General features: G+C 34.4%; 1 protein-coding gene and 1 long non-coding RNA gene across 5 annotated transcripts in view; one reads left to right on the top strand and one right to left on the bottom strand.

Moving 5' to 3' along the window:
* LOC124364050 (bestrophin-2) overlaps nt 1-17,217 on the bottom strand; it is a 147,950-nt gene that overhangs the window by 94,206 nt on the left and 36,527 nt on the right. The gene's annotated exons all lie outside the window — the stretch shown is intronic.
* LOC124364093 lies at nt 3,017-7,970 on the top strand. The gene is made up of 2 exons (XR_006922578.1): nt 3,017-3,209; nt 7,553-7,970. It is a non-coding gene; the product is annotated as an uncharacterized LOC124364093 (long non-coding RNA).

Genomic DNA, 17,217 nt, shown 5'->3' with positions numbered 1-17,217 from the left:
CTATCAAAACTAACTAACTTATAAGTTTTCCGGTTTAAGTTAAACCGTAACTGCCAAAAGTACGCATCCGTAGTAAAGTTGAGTTGAAAGGGTTGGAATTTCGCAGCTCTATAGTAATTGACTGATGCTTAACAAATCAATGAGCCTGAGATAAAGAAGCGACGAAGACAAATGCTTTTTATCTACCAAAGTCATCGGGTCGAGTAACAACTCTCGCGTCTTGAAACTCTGTCGATACCCATTACAGGAAGTGGCGAATTATGCTGAAAGAAGAAACGTAACAGATATTGAAGATTCTACGACCTTTAGAAGAAGCTAAGCTCAGAGGTTCAGTTTGAAGTAACCGAGGCTTGAGGACTGTACATGAGTTGACTCAATGTCAACGCTTGATGCCATTTGTAGGGAAGTTATGACAAAACGTTAAAGACTGGAGTGATAAGAAACAACAACTCACTTTTACAGACGGCGGTTTCGGTCTTATCTGTTGACTAAAGGTAACTCTCCACGGCGAGTAGAAAAATATAGCAAGTTTTGAGTTATGGAAGTAATGTTTCAACGCGGTGGGACCGGAAAAATAAATATTACGTCATTCTAGTTTACCTCCTTTTTCTCATATGGTTTCCCGTCTCAAATTGATTATTTATTTCTCGTGACAAAAAAGGTCTAGAGTTTTATATGTTCATAACAACCGTCACTGGATTTAGAAATTTTTGAGACTTTTCAGCATAAAAAGCAGGATTTGATATCTAAATCATTGTTGGTTGAAAATCACGAATTTACGGACCATTAAGATGAGATCAAATATATTTTGATAAACTTAGTAACGAGAAAATTCAGTAATCTATGATCTATTTATGATAGTTTGGGTACTCGAGCGAAGCAAAATGTAACAGCTATTAAATAAACTCAAAGTTGTTATTCTTAGGTCATATGTGTAAATAAATATATAATATCACCTATATTTAGTAATACATTAGAACACATAATCTTTGTTTAAGAAGAACAAACAACTTGTTATTATCCACGAGGGAAATGACCAAGTTTGTGACAAAAACAATTCCATTGACGTCAATGATCTTGTAGTTCGAGATAAACTTAATAGTCTTCGATTTGGCTAGTCTGGTGAATTTAGAAAGTTGCCACAAAAAGGTAACGCCGATTTGGTAAACTAAAATGGACTACCATACGTGAAAAGGAGCCTTATAAGAACAATAAGAATAATAAGATGTTACACCTATGGATTTTGAATGTTTTAATAAAAGGTCTTATAGTTACATTTAGTTTACTCTCGCTGATGCTTGGCCGATTACCTTTTCCGGGCTGGATCGCTGGACTGGTTTGTTTTCATCTTTCAGCCTTAGCTGCTCGTTCCTGTATAACTTCCGTCAGGACATGGTTTTTAGTCCAAAAACAAACTTAAAAGTGTGCAAGGAAAGTATACAACAACATACTCATAGCCAGAACTAGCAAAGAACATTTCTTCTTTTTCATCATAACTCTCAGTCTGTACATGTTATTTCTACATTTACTTCCACAATAGCACATATGCCAGTAAGAGTGAATAGAGTTAAGGCAAAATATTTCTTTTTATATAGGTAATTTCAATAAATCTTCCTATAACAATCTGTTTCTCTCAGGAGGGTTCACTTCTGGCTGGTGAACACCTTCCACTTGAAGCTACACTGAGTACAGCAAAATCGATGTGTTACTTAAATCTGGGTAATCATATGGATGTCCAGGAGTGGCAACATCAATAATTTTGAGATTACAGAATGTGTGGAATATAATTTCCGAGTCATTTGACGTCTTCGATGATTGGTGCCTTGTTCTTCTGATCACAATTTTGGGCACAGAAGAGGTTGATGGAACTCTGGAAACAGTTTCATCGTCTTACCAATATAGGTCCCCATCCCCAAGGGTAAATCTCTATAGTTCGACCACTACACAATACTTTAGACTGCCATTGTTTATTAGGTTTAATGACTTAATAAGGAACTGTTTCTGATATAAGTATAAATACGAATATTTCTATAATCCAGAATCAGTCTTAATAGTTCATTCAACAATTATGAATTCGACTAGCGAAAACAAGCGAGTATTAAAGTGGGACCCAATAATGGCATTGGTCGGTGACGAACCGATTGAATTTGGGCGTCCAGCCGTAACCTTTGTCCACACACTTCCGTCGGCGCGACCCACGGTCCGAGTGGCTACCACCGTAGCTTTGCTGTGTCGATGACTAGGTCAGGTCCTGCTGGTGGGAAAATAAGATATATTTTTACAGATGGAAGTGAAGAATCTTTCACAGTTTCTGTGTTACTATTCAACATGGAGAACAACGGTTGTGTTATAAGTTTTTATAAACAAACTATCCGCTTGGAATAGCCATTGGCCAAACGGTCTTTGGGTCTACGTTAGGGATAAGTGTTCGTAGCCGTTGCACCTTATTCTGTTTGATAGTATCCTTGCACAGGCCAGTGACCCATGAGGAAGGGCAGAATAAGGCTAAAACAGGGATCGGCCTTTCTTAAATATACTCGAATCATTTTTTCTACAAGCGGTTTATCAGCCATCTGGTCTCTTTGCTTGATTTGAGTGATCACTTGTAAGTGAGTTTTGTGGAATGATGGATTACACATTTCTTCACCTTTTCTAAACTAATGGTGTGTGTGTGTGTGTGTGCGTGCGTGTGTAAATTGCTTAATATTAACATAGGCTATGACTGTTGGGAATTACTGGAGCAGTTTTAAAGTGTTATCTACTTGGACATAAAAGGGAAATCAACTAATAAAGTGCAACGTTTGGCGAGATCGTTTCTTGACAATCTTGTATATTCAACGATAAAGAATATAATAGACTTTCTGTTGGAATCTATGAAGAAGACCGCGGTTGAAAGTAGTTTAGTACCACCGTAAAACCCTAATGGCTCATTCGGGGCGGTACTCTATTCATAAAACTGGCAATTAAGGCAGACGTAACCGAGTTAACGAGAATCGCTCCTCGGATGACCTTGGGAACAATGCAAGGTGACGTGCAGTGGCATGGTGTGAGAGGCGGGACCAACGTCATTGGATATACATCAGAGACCCTAGGTGCAGGCGACGAGGTCGAGGGTCCAGCGTCGTGAACAACGTGTCCTCAGGGGTCCAGCGTCACAGTCGGGAATGGGTGTGTTTTCTCTACACATCAATGACTTGCAGAACGTTTCTGTAAGTACCAATGACTGGATAGCTACATATATGATCGGATTGATACGTACATCAATGTTCTGAAACTCATAGTGATGTTACCGGCTGAAAAAATGTGAAATTTCACAGTATGAAAAGTTATAAGCTACAGAAAGCTACAAGAAGTGATATATATATATATATATATATATATATGTGTGTGTGTGTGTGTGTGTGTGTGTGTGTGTGTGTGTGTGTGTGGTGTGTGTGTGTGTGTGTGTGTGTGTGTGTGTGTGTTATTTAAAACAATCAATGTAATTAAGAAAACATTTTAAAAACAAGACATTTTCATAGATAATGTTTGATAAAAAAATACAACTTTTTTAAAGCCAAAATGAATAAGAGAACACGCCACTTCTTGAAGCTATAACTCATGTACATACAGTATTGTAAAACTTAACATGTTTATATATGTTTTATTTGGATTTGATTACATGTTCAATCCCATTTTAAATACCCGTAATTTCACGCGGAGCAAAGAATTTTTCTCCTTTTCATTCATTCAAAGGTTATCATAATGGTGATTTTAATAAATATTTAAACAATCCAAATCGATTGCAAAACAATTTTAACACACACGGTATATAATGTTACAAACCTTTACTAAGTTGATGATGTCAGTTGTTAATGAATTAGCTAATGAAGTTCTTAGCAACACAAACCATTTTTAATAAATATAGCATTAACTGCATGTTATCTATAGCGCAAGTACTTCTAACCGTGTATTAGGTCAAGAACTTCCGTACGCTTCCACGTCAGCAAGGCGCTCATGAAAGGCGCATAAAGGGTAATTAGAAGTGAATCACTGCTGCACTTATCATAATAGCATTCCTGCAGCGACCTTGTGTTCACAAAGGAATGTCAGGTGACCGGGAGTCAGGAGGACGAGGCACATCGTAAACACATCAGGAGTGATTGACGAGGATGTAGAGGTTACCGGACACGAGGGGGCGGGCAGGTGAACACCGTGAAGGACGGAATCAGAGGACGGTAATAAGGTTTTGAACTTTCTCTGGGATAATGACGCAGTTACGAATATAACAAAAAGAATATTAACTCTGGGGTTTTTATGGATTGATAAAGTAAAATGTAGTATGGATTCGGAAAAAAGACTGGAGATACTCGAAGATTACTGTATATGTTCGTATTCGGCAGGCTTTGGATAATGCATCCACTCCTCAAGCATCAAACAATTCTAGTTTGACTTTGATTGTCAAAGAGACCAAAACATTTTCATCGTAACAATTTTATCTAGTGTGAGCTCAACTCTGTCTAAACATGCCAATATACATCAGACTGGATAGAGCAAGAACCGACGACTTCTACATTTAGGCAGTCCAGTGGCACTCATTAACCGTACATGTCGATATAATGAAGTAAAGGGATAACTTGATCGATAGGTTTAGTTTATTGTGAGGAGTGGAGACTGGGGATTTTCATTAGAATTATATTTTTCGTCATAGTACTTCAAGATACCGTTTCGGTAGGTAGAAAGAAAATTATTTTCTTTTTGATGATTCCACTAAGGGGTTTATTTCAAACAGAATTTATGAATTGAATATTATCAGAACCGGTATATAAATTATATATGGCTGGAGGAATGAACATGTTTTATTTACAAATAATTGATTTCCTTAGTGAAATTTTTATTTAATAAAAAATTAGTCATTTCCTGAAACTCATGGACATGCTGTACAAAATATACATTTATCTTCTACCTTTTTGTTTAGGCATGGTTACCAAACTCTCTAAATTTCAAAAATGAGATACCCATGATTGCTAGTGGAGTGGTTAACAAAAGTTGTTTTTATTTTTGATGGCTTCGAGGAAGTTATCTTAAAGGGCTATAACTTACAAAAATTATTACAACTAAAAACCGACAGCGCTATATTAAAGCTTTTAGTAAGCTTACAAATGTTTCAAGGTTGTGTTGACTGGTAGAGGCTAAATCATCAAAATCCTCTCCTTTCGGATAGCATACTCATCGAATAGTGCTGTAACATGGGCAGGTGGCGGGCTCGACCTCCATGCCATTCCAATCCATTTTTAGTGTACCATTACTCTGGAAATCACGAAGAAGCTCTTAAAAGATTAAGGGCTGAGAGAGATTTCCTATGATTTTAAATCCAGGTGAACAAATAAAAGACTGATTAATCACTCTATTTTATGTCTATTTGAAGTAAACGTATGGAACATTTTATGATTTAATTATGATTGTGAAAGCAACTTCTACAAAACATTTATGAAGTGAGGATTTTTACTCACTAAAAGAAGGAAACCTGCTTCGTCACACAATGTAAGTGGCACTTTCGTAACCTTCAATGTTAACCTTAACAACTATACGTCCTAAGAACGAGCTAAATTAATCAACCCACTTCTATGAATTTACTTGGGCTTGTAATTACGGTATGCCACCAAGAAAATTGCAGGTCTTGGAGGAAGAGGGCTTTTATCGATCGTTACATCAACTGAGGTAATCCCCACAAGCCCATTGCGTAACATCCTCATGCATCTTTGACACAACGAACCTATTGTGCAGCTTTCGCGCACTTCTTTGCCAAGGTCTACAAATATTATGCAGTTCTATTGAAAATTCAGGACGTGTAATGTTCTCTTAAGAATATGCAAAACTCATAGTTTGGCTTTTGCCCGAGTACATATTGACAAACTCAACCCTGAGATCTGAGCCTTGGGCTTGAAATGAAATATGAAATGAAATGAAATATGCCTTTATTTAAGAGGCGGAGTTAGGGCTATTTAGCCCTCTCTACCACTCAACCTCACATAATATACAGATATATGTACAGTGAATGATCTTAACTAATAACAAATTTTAAATTAAAATAAATGCTTAAAAATTAACCAAAATATATACATACTATTTAATAATTAAAAATAAAATTTATCAGCTTAATATGTAGAAAAATTCAAACAAAGTTAAATTAAAACTTTAACACGCGGCTTGACACGCGGGGCAATGGGGAGAGAGGAAGTGGCGAGGTGGGGGGAGGGGGCGATAGATTTGAACAAATTACTGGTTTTGACTTTTTCTGGTTTTTGATTAGTTCATATTACAGTTGATGCGGCAAAAATGCATTCTGTCAAAGAATACCATTTGAGATATTAATATTTTTTCAATGACTCATGCTTAACATAGATGTAAGCAAGTAAGTGTAATAGACGTTATAATAATGACAATGTATGAAATCATTTGAAATTCTTTGATATTAATTACTGAATTATCACTTCATGTGTTTCTTAATACGTTTCACGCAAGTTTGGATATGCTAGCAAGTAAAACTAAGCTAGTTTTATTACATTTTGTTGTTTTATATTACTATTATTTAAGAATGTTTTATTTTGTTTATGTAAATTTTTAAATGCATCATACATAGATTGAGTGAACGGTAAACACAAATGTATATGCTGTAAACCAACGAGACTTCCACGTTTTGTTAATGTAGTAGTAGTTCAGGGAGTTCATAAGGGTCGAGGGGTTTGATAGACGACAGTAATCACTCAGTGTCTTCTTGGATCTGTCGAAGGCCTTCGACTGCTGTTGGTGTCTTTGCTACACTCCTGCGTGAGCTTGCATATTACGGTGTCAAGGGACTACCACATATGTGGATTAAGTATTTTCTATAAGACATGAATCAATGTGTAAAAATTGAAAACTATAATCTCACATAAAGTAAGAATTAACTTTAGTCTCCCTCAGGGACCCGGTTTTGACTCCATTTGCTTTTTGATTTACGTCGACAATATGAAAAATATTATTCAAAGCCGAGATCTTGTTCAATATGCAGATGACACGATTCTATCTCAGATGTAAGTAAACAAAATACTTGGAAATTGGTACCTTCAAGGAAGTTACTTCATGCATTTAATTCTTCGTCCCAAAAAACGTTACAATCAACAATCATAAAACAAATTTCATTTATTTCACCTTGCGATAGCAAGAAAATAAAAATTTACTAGTGGTCGTATTGAGCGATTCTGTTATAGAGATTCTGTTATAGAGGAAAGTGATTAAATTACATTCCTAGACATGCTCCTCGATAGAACATAACAAGTCGATGTAATAACACCAAGTTTGGCCTCTATCGTAAAATAAGAGAACTTTTAACTCGAGTCAGAATATATATATATATATATATATATATATATATATATGAGACTGATGCAAGTTTTGTCAATTCCAGGAAAATTTTTGAGTAAATTGAAAGACTACGAGGATAAATGTCTCAGGTAAAGGTTTTAACAGGGATGATATCTCTGATCCTTTTAATATTTCCTGAAGTGATCTCAAATGTTTATTTGTTTAGGGATACAAATGACATACTCTAATTGGTGGTAACACAACAATAGTAGCTGGTGGAGCCAAGGCAAGGGCTGTTCTGTAATCTCAGCTCCAATACCAGCCGGAAGTCCCTTGAACTTGTGGAGCCGCAGACCTTGCAACACTACGGCTGCTGGAGTCGCTGGTCCTTTGCCAACACTGGAGCTCTTGGTGTCCAGCTTTCATCACAGGCTGACGACAGTCAGTCTCAAGGAATTCATTCAATCAAAATCTCATCAAGATTAGCCAAAACCCTGTTAGTTTTCCACTATCAAATCCAAACTCGTTGCATTATATTTGTAACAAATTTAGTAATCTGCAGATTTAATCAAATTGAAATTGAAAATATATTTTTCATAACATTGTATTCCAATTTTGCATGAATTGATAAAGCATAAAGAATATTCTCTGTGGTATATATAATTGATGAATCATACCCATAGGTAAACCCTAGACAATGCACGTTGACGATCTGGATGTGTGACAACTGGAACAACTTTAAGGAACTGGTTTTAAACATAATAGAATCGATGAAGTAATGATACTGTCATATCTGGAAGGGACGGCAACATTTAACTGCCACAATGTCTAGTTATTGAGTTTCAAGACAAGACGACGACTCGTAAATAAACCATCAAAGGATGCAAAAAGTGACGAGACTGCGGTCTTCTACATTTCGAGCTAAAGTAAGTTTCAGTTCACAGTCAGAATGATATTACCAGTCTTTCGATAACAAAAGGCTGGAACTATGTAATGGTGCATTGGAACTTTCTACGTCTGTTTAGGTTACCAATGGGGTCACTACTGTGCGTATACACTACCTTCAACTTTCCACTAATTTTGTTTTCTATTGTATGAAATTTTTGCAAACACGAGTAAAATATAAATAGTTCAACATTTGTAAACCAGGCCAAATAAATTCGTTGAGCAATTACTAATATGACCTAAGTGCATGTTCTGACGGTTATGCGGCAAATTACTGGAAATTATCCCACCTCTTTTTATTTCCCTTAAAACTCCCTTCCACTCCTGGCCCCTTACTACTGGCCACTCCGAGCCGAGAAATCGATCAGCGGGTAAGAATGACCTTAAGATGGAAGGCCGCAACCCATGTGGGTCACGTTGTTCCACGAGCAGGGGCCTGAAGAATGTGCCGTACTGGACGATAATCATCGTTATTACAATAAAAGCCGTCGTTGAGGTCAAAGCTGTACCTGTTCACGATGATTGGCGTCCTCAGTATAATCAAGTTATTCAATAATTATTTGTGATTGTGGTTTTCCGTGCAATTCACCGGTCTATCTGTCATCGCCCCCGGTTGATTGTTCTGTGAAATTCACCGCCCCAAGATATATCAGACGCCTATTTAAACAGTCATTTACTGGCTACTGTTAAGTTAAAATGTAATAATCGGTATATTGGTCGTTTAGTAGCAAGGGATAGTGGGAATCACTATTTAAAGCACTTTTGATATATATATTATCAAAGTTTCAAAACATTGTATGGTAATGTGCAGAACTTGTGATTTTCCAGAAGGTGATTTTGGCAAATTCTCAGAGCGCAGGTACTTTCCCAAACAGAACCTTCCAATAATGTTGTACATGGTGTAAATAATTTATCTAGTTTATGATGATATGTACGTATTATAATTATATTAAAAATAAATATCATATGCCTATCAATGTTTCATTATAATTTTGTTTTTGTTTTTATACGCAATAATTTTTAATTATGTTATAAATTTGTGTCACAATAGAAAATTTTACTACCGTACTTGAAACCGTGTTTATATAAGAAAATAAAAAAAATCTCACAGTTCTAAAGAATAATAAAACACAGTGGTTTTTATAATGAAGAAGCCTAACCATATGTATATCCTAAAATCTTGGCAGGTATAATAAATAAAGCAGTGTAGTAAAACCATTTAAATACACAACAAATTTGAATTAGTACAAAACCCGATACATATTAACATTATGCTTTGGTAGGTTCAAAAGCTCAAAGATTGTTGATTAATAATGATATAGAGAAGTGTTGTAGGTATGTAACCCTTACTTTCCGTGATTAGTTTATGAGAAAGAGTGTATTACAATGGACCTTCTTGTGTAACTTGACCTTCGAAATACTTATCTGAACAACATGGAGGTTCAAAGATGTGTCTTGGTACCGATTGAACAGCTAAAGGGTAAACTTTGTTACTGAAGACAAGATTTTAGCAACTTATGAACACAGCGAAGACATGACAATGACCATCCAAGTTTAGAACTCCTCGTAAGGTTGTAGAACTCCTTTTGATACAGTTTATTGGAAACTTAATAAAGCATTTAAACATATTTTTTCACTATTGCATCATTGTTTACTCATCTACAGACAAGAATTTGACTTAAGTTGGCAATAAGTCACATTGACTGCAATGAGATCATTTCGAAATAGTTGATAAGAAATTCTAGCTTTGTTAATTTCTTTATGGTGAGAAATTATAAGTTTTAATTAAAAAGAATACAACCTGAGAATACAGATGTTTCAAGATGAGCGAATGCACCAGAAACCACTTACCCGTATCATAACAGTAGCAATATTACTTAGTTACAGGTTTCTGGAAATTCCCTAGTTGTAATTAAGAGACAATCAACTTTAATTGATAGTGGTGTAAATCACCAGCTACAAAATGCACTACACGTAGATACGAACGGTAATTGTCCAGGCACAAATGGAAATGTTCAGCAAAGAGATATTGCGTTAGCAGCTATCGTCTGGCGACATTGGCCGGTCCCTTGGTATTCCTGGCGGTAGACTGAAGAAGGCCCCGTAGAGTCAAGGTGTGCTATTGTTTTACCGTGTCAGATCAAGATTAAACAACAGCCCCAGGGACGCTTGAGTGAAAGGGTTAGTTCTAGTGTCAGTATTACAGGGTTTACAGAACATACCTTACCTGGTGGAAGTGACTTTAGTAGTAATTGTGGTTTTATATCAATGTTTTCGTGCAGCTAAAATGTACATTTAAAAGATGTTGGGTAGTAAAATTAATAACGGTTTCATTGAAAGTTGTACTTTCATTGCAGGTTGTGCATTTCCTGTAGTTGTGTAATACTATCAGTATAACTAAAATTAGTTCTTGGTTATACTCTTTTAAGTTGAAATTTCCTAATTATTACTCGCCAATCTGTAAATGATCACCGTAATTTTGTCGCTTAATACTCTATTTAGTGCCGGCTGTACCGACGTCCATCTTGGTTTTAACCCTGTAAGAACAATTTAAACCTCAAACACGATTAGGCCCTTATTTATGGTCGTAGAAGCGTGGGAGATGCCTCATTTTAAAGATATAATTTAAATCAAACGCTTTTTAGTTTTTTAGATATTTTTTTATCGGTTATGTAGAAAAATTTCAAACTTGTTTGTACTTTATCGATTAAATACTAAAAAACTATACTTTATATATAAAACGTTAAAAGGGTTATGATGAGTACTAATTATGCTTTTAAACTGTGACATGTTCCATTTAATCTACGTATAAAAATCAGGGGTTAAAAGTTTTTTAAGATTGAACGTTATTCCTATGTGGTAATAGTGAAAGTTGTTTAGTGGGTAGAGTAGTTATCGTAAGATAACCGAGTCATACAACGTCGAACGAGATTGATCCTCGAATGGGGGCCACAAAAAAATTCTTCCCTTAGCCCTACTTTATGGCCATTTGTGGTAATTTCGATTAGGTCGGGTTTCAGAGAGGGCTTCTTAACCCTGGTCAAATAGCAGGACATTAGCTTCTCTCGGTGAAGTAAAACAGGTTTGGCCGAAATACCAAATGCATTTTCGAAAACGATAGTTGTAGGATTATTTGGACATTTTAATGGAGGAATAACGTTTAAGACATTTTACAACATGCGACTATTTTTTCTAACTAAATAACTAATTTTGATCAACTCCATGGGGACACCATACCCAAAATTAGCAATTTTTTAAGATTTAAAAACAAAAACCTGAAAAATTATTAAAACTAATGAAAACAAAAGAACAAGAAAATTAAATTAACACTTATCTTACAAAAATAACTTTAATTAAAATTTGATGTCTTACGGTTTATGTAGTATATTAACGTTTAATCTACTTGTATGAGTGAGTACTAGATGTAGAAAGTCCCATAGAGAAATCCGCTTTGACAAAATGAGCTTTTGGAATTGGAGCCGTCTATGCTCTTTGCCTATGCATTCAAATTCCTTATTAGGTTCTCATTTCTGAAAAATATTTGTCACATATAGAGTAAATATAGCTCACTGATGTCTGCGTAGTTACGCACGCTGCTACATTTGTTCCACAATATCCTCGAACCAACCTTTATTTTTCTCAAATGCCGCCTGATATAATTCTTATATAAGTGTAATGACAGTGTTCTTGTAGTCTACGCGAGGCTATTGCCATTAGTCTTGGCTTCCTGCATTACTCGTGTCAGCAGCTGTATCATCATTATTACGTACAACAAACGATGGTGCAGTGTTGCCAAACTACGTGACCCGTGTACAGTGTTGCCAGATCTACCTGAACTTTTGTTAGCAATTAATTTAGGAATTTAAAACATTCCGGCAATGGTTCGTTAAATAAAAAAAAATCCCTACCAACTGTCCTAGACATCACGTCGTTCAGCATTTTGTACTGGCTTTCTATATTATATTTAGAATTAATTTAAATGAATTTGTTTTTTTTTTTGCTAAGCAATTTAAATTACTTATAAATAAAAAAAGATGAGTTTGCGTTATACCTGAAGATAATCTTTCATTTCTTGAAATTCTTTCGCTGTTTTATTAATTTTCAAGAACTCTGGTATGCACTAGCTAGTATATCAATTGTTGAACCCATAACAGCCTAGTATAATAATATGGACACAGTTTTACGTGTATTACATAAACAGAACAAAGGCCTGGACAATATTAATCTCGGCTTTGACGGGTTGAAAGTAACCACTTCGATACTGTAAATATTTCTTGAATAGTTTATGCAATAGGCTAAATCTAAATAAGGTAAATTATTGTGCTTTAAATATTTTTAAAGGCCATTTATAATATTTATATTAATGATTTTTCAATTTAAATGTGACTTTGGATTTTAGGGGTTAATAAAACCTTGGGGTAACAATTGTGACACGAAAAGAAAGACACACCCTATACAGTGTCAAGAAAACTATTATGTGTAGCTGAACTTACGTAATTATTTCCCGGAGCTTTAGTTCATGTTTTTACGCTGTATACAAAACCATAACACTTAAATATTTTTGAAACACAACGACTATATTGCACATTGACAATAGCTGTAATAATTACAATTTAGATAGATAATGTAGGTTTTATATTTCATATGGTTTTTGCGTGTGTTTTCAGCCAATTTAGCAAGTTATAAAACATTTTGTTTTATAATAATCATATTTGGAAAAATTAGTTGTTGCTGAGATAAAATCGAAATTCTGGTATTTATATTCTACATGAAACCGCCAAAACCTTTCTTACCCAACAAAATAAACGAAATCAGATTTACCTTGAAATTTAAAGTATTTTAATCAGTTAATTTTATATAAAAAGTGTAATATTGCTTATAAAATATAAATAATGCAACAAAACACATTATATAGTATAATATATTTAGACAATTTTTAACTATGTACAATTGAAACATAAATTATTTAATCCAACATTTTTGGCCATATATCTCTCTCTTTGTTCCGGCTTATGATAACTGTTACGTAATATATATTTAAAAGTGTTTGATATTATAACGAAAAATACTAATCTATTGACCTGAAGTTATTTAGCAGCTTTGATGCAACTAAAATATGAGCATGTTTTATCAGTTGAGCAATCTGCAAGCTCGGTCTGCAAGTTGATTGCGCCGGAGATTGCGTGCAGTGTTATCAATTCACTTATACCGCGAAGTGAAGGACCTTCGCAGAACCAGTTCAATTCATTTTGAAGGTTCTGCAAGCTCGGTCTGCAAGTTGATTGCGCCGGAGATTGCGTGCAGTGTTATCAATTCACTTATACCGCGAAGTGAAGGACCTTCGCAGAACCAGTTCAACTCATTTTGAAGGTTCTGCAACTGATCGATCTCTCTGCTCGATACGAACGCAAAGTTCCCACTTCCCGCTCTTGACAGCGGACAAGTCACCCATGCTTGCTTGATCCGGTTTAACAATCATTATTTTCCGATCACGTGATCACTGCCCACCATTTTAATGACGGAAAACATTTGTAACGCAGTATCTATCATTACTGCTTTCACTTAATAAACCTGCTCTGACATCAATTTAATATTTATGCCGCAAATATAAACACAGTATAACTACATTGGCCTCTTCTTTGGGGTAAAAATAAAATATTCCCAAAAATGTATAACTTGTAATGCACCGGTGTTGGTTATCCATCTCTTTATTAGCATAATGCAACAAAAAATAGTATCTAAAAACGACAAACCATCTTCCAATAAATCCTTTTATTTGCGACATTACAAGTGGCTTCAAGAAACACTTTTAAAGTTATTAAGAATTTCACTGCTTTCACTAACATGAAATATATGTTCAAAGATAGCAGAAAAATCTTTTAATTTTGTAACATTTTCTAAATGAAAACCAATTAAATACATAACAGATTTACTTATTTTTTATTTTTTGGAAAGAGTTTTACTTTAATTTTTGTTTTAAAGTGTTATATACTTAATCTTAGTTATTTTGGAATAATACAGAATTTATTTATACAATTTGAAACATTTTCAGTCAAAATACAAAGTTTTCGTAACGAAAACTGAACGTAAACAATAAATGATGTAAAATTCCCATAGCTGAACTCCAATTATTCAACACTAATATAACTTAAACTAATATTATCAACAGGAAAATTACTAGTGTAAAAATCCTCCAATTCAACTAAATCTATTCTGACAAATCCGCACATAAGCCTACCTAACCTAGATTCCAGTGACATAAAATAACCTGGGCAAGCATACTGTAACCAGAAGAGAGCCCAAGATGTAATTATTCTATGATTAGACAAAGTATAAAATGTATACAGTTCAATATTCATCCCGCTTATTTTAGGAAATGTATGGAATAGCTACATATTCAGTATAATTCTTGTTTCCACACATTGCTGAGAGAATATTGTAAGTAAAGCGTGTGGTAAAGTAATTCATAGCCTTGAAAGAATTATCACTAAACTCCACCTCGTGCTTTAGACCTTTATTTTCAAAAGAGGCAAAGCTAGACTTTACTCGTTTGGTACTCAAATAACTAATTCAAAGGATAATGAAATCAATTAGTTTGAAGAATGGTTTAGTATAAACTTTAATTTAAAACAATATCCACACTTACGGACAAAAATAATATTTAATACAAGAAAAAAGAAAAATAAGGAATTTAGATTCAAACTATTGTTGAAAGATAACCGTTTAGAGCCATATTCCTTAAACCTCACATGGGTTGATAAATAATGTATACGGAATACAACTTTGAGTCCAAGGCGGAATTAGTAAGATTTTTCTTCGTAGTTTTTATTACCTGGGTCAAGCTTTCGTGCCAGCGAGCAAAAGAATATATTTGACTTGCTGCCTATGGTATGATACTGTAAAACATTTATATTGTTACTCTGTAATAAAATGTACTTGTAGTATACATCTTGTGTAACGTAATGATGTTGTCCATATTTTATATAGTGAACTTACCAAGATGTATAGACTTAGAGCTGCATGCACACACTTACCTAGAAACAAAATAAATACAAAATGAGAAACACTTTTCATTGATAATTATTATTAAACTAACATATAGCCAGTTGAAAAATTAAAGAAAGTGTAAGTAAATAACAATATTTAATGTATAAGTGTAACAAAGAATGATCTACATTATACACATCTGTAATGTATGTTTTTTTATAACATGAGACCTGTAGGAATTGATCATCTATGAACCATGTTTCTTATGATTTATTTTAAGAATACAAAATATTAAAATCTCTAGTTAGCGGTGCAATATTTATTAAAATTTCAAGAACCAATAACTTAAATCCACTTTGGATGTACATTTTAAAGAATATCTTTTTCAGAACATTAAGACTTACCATTGGTTTGTTTAGTATTGTTTGGCAAAGACAATTTAAACTCCGGTGAGACTGTGTCTTGTATTTGGTTGGTAGCTGTGGGTTGATTGGTATTTACGTTTTACCATCCAGATTATACCGAGTAAGTCCGTTATTAATAAATTAAATTGAGCGGAACTTTTAAAATATATTGACACAGGGATTTTTTAACAGGTTTTATTGTGACAAAAGTCGGATAGTAGGCTACAGTATATTATACTAGAGGATTGGAAAACTCAATAAACAATTTCGGCGATACTATATCAACATAAATGTCCGAGGACAATTTGTTTAGAGCAAACATGATCAATGTGAGTATTCTCAGCTAATCCCGATTTAGGAATATTTCAAAGAATTTCGAACAGTCAACAACATTCAGCAGGAAGTTATCTAATAACACGACTGGTCCGTTCTTGGGATCTTCTCTTCTTAATACAATTAGGATATTTGATTTTGATGAATTCGCTTTGGGATATAGAATGTTGAATTGCTGTACAAAACTACAAAAAATGTTGCTGTTCCGGAATTATTTTGGATGTTTTTACTAAAACAACTGTCATTTCACTATTGTTCATTGTTATTTTATATTCTTACTGTAGAAATATGAACAAAGTCGTCACCGGTCAAAATGTTGGGCCTCTACTGTATAATGGTCGAAAATCTCAAAAAAACAGATTCAGGACAATAAAATACAATAGATAGGTCTTATTGGGTTTAGTGACTCTACCGATTACGATTTTATAATTATGTACATTTTAATTAGCACTTTTCTAGCACAATTCTCGATGTCATTTAATCATTTGCGATCAGGCCCCCCAGAATTGTTACATACATTAATATATAAACTTAGATAGCACTACAAAGCTTAGCGCGAAAACTACCTTTTGATGATAAATTCAAGTTAACATCGCTAGACAAATCGTAAATGTGGTTTTAGATCGTTATCGGTGGAGCCGCTAAACCCAATGGGTGGATACAGCCTTAAACACCTTTAAATCAATAACAAATATACTTATACAAAATGAAAACGATCAGTGAAGCTAATACCTTTATAGCGTGTAATAATTTAAGATTTAAGATAAATGTAATGCAGAAAGATAACCAGTAAAAGAGTTTATATTGTAGGACCGACATCAATAAAGTATTAATCTTTTCAAAAGTTGTTAAATCAATCAATGGTGTTATCGAATCATAAAATTAGGCCAAATTATACTATGCGAAAGCAAATTCTTTCGCGAAGCGAAATAAACGATGTAATGAGAGTCTTAAGCTGGCCAATCACAAACTTTTAATCTCTACCATCTTGGTTTTATCCTACATTAGCGGGTTATAAATATTACCAATTAGAGCTTAAACGTTAGGGAACAATAAAGCTATTTACTCTTTCTCACGGCGCGGCGAACCTTCAGTTACACTGTGATAACGTCAAGACCTCCTGTTGCGCAACATATTTCCGGAAGATAAATTTTCCGTTGCTGACAAAAAGATACTTTGTATTCCCATCCAAGCGTTCCTTCACATTCAATCGAACTAATTC

Source organism: Homalodisca vitripennis, chromosome 1 (assembly GCF_021130785.1).
Source record: "Homalodisca vitripennis isolate AUS2020 chromosome 1, UT_GWSS_2.1, whole genome shotgun sequence".
Classification (NCBI taxonomy): domain Eukaryota; kingdom Metazoa; phylum Arthropoda; class Insecta; order Hemiptera; family Cicadellidae; genus Homalodisca; species Homalodisca vitripennis.
The sequence above is the reverse complement of the archived record's forward strand: the minus strand, read 5'-3'. Positions and strand labels throughout refer to the sequence as shown.